At 49.3% G+C, this 747-nt stretch overlaps 1 non-coding gene across 1 annotated transcript; it reads right to left on the reverse strand.

Annotated features, from left to right (window-relative positions):
* Positions 1-515: 515 nt before the first annotated feature.
* Positions 516-589, reverse strand: TRNAK-UUU (transfer RNA lysine (anticodon UUU)). The gene has a single exon. It is a non-coding gene; the product is annotated as a tRNA-Lys (tRNA).
* Positions 590-747: the final 158 nt, after the last annotated feature.

The following is a 747-nucleotide window of genomic DNA, read 5'->3' on the forward strand; positions in this document are numbered from 1 at the left end:
GGGGGGGGGGGGGCGTTGGAGTCTTCTCCGAGCTCGCTCCGGGTGGTTGAGGTGAGGTTGTATTGTCAGTCGTGCTAGCCATCTCCGTAGCCGGTTCATCTTGCTTCTGGGCATGTCAGACACAGCGTTCAGGAAGCCAACGAGGGGCTTCTGCGTCTGTTGGAAAAACACAAACACGCCCTCTGCCCCAAACTAAAACTGGGTCAGGTCCATGACGAGACCCATCTATGGGGTCTCTCCAATAAACCAACGGGTAATGCCGCATACGCAGCCCCCAATGCCGATCAGCTGAGGAGCGTCCCTCTACATCCAAAGTTAAAAAGTTAAGAACAAATAAGGAATGTGACACTAACAGTTTAGGAGAATGAGGATCATACCATCTCCCCCCTTTTAATTTAGAGAACTGATGTTTGAGGGAAAGATGAGTATGTTCAATAATACCTTGTCCTTGTGGGTTGTGAGGTATACCTGTTTTATGTAGAATCTGGAATGAAGCACAGAAAGAAGCAAAACTTTTGCTGAATAGGGACTTGAACCCTGGACCCTCAGATTAAAAGTCTGATGCTCTACCGACTGAGCTATCCGGGCTCGTAATCTTGCCACTGCTGGCCTTGGTTCTGCTGTTGGATAACAGGGAAAATATGAGGAGTAGAGGAAAATCCTTCTATGGATTCGCCCTCATGAAATGCCCGCCACATCGCCAACTGTAAGGGGGATGCACTTACATCATTAGGAGGCGGACCTGGG

The sequence above is a fragment of the Sturnira hondurensis genome, unplaced genomic scaffold, assembly GCF_014824575.4.
Source record: "Sturnira hondurensis isolate 20B ecotype Veracruz unplaced genomic scaffold, ASM1482457v3 Scaffold0013795, whole genome shotgun sequence".
Lineage (NCBI taxonomy): Eukaryota > Metazoa > Chordata > Mammalia > Chiroptera > Phyllostomidae > Sturnira > Sturnira hondurensis.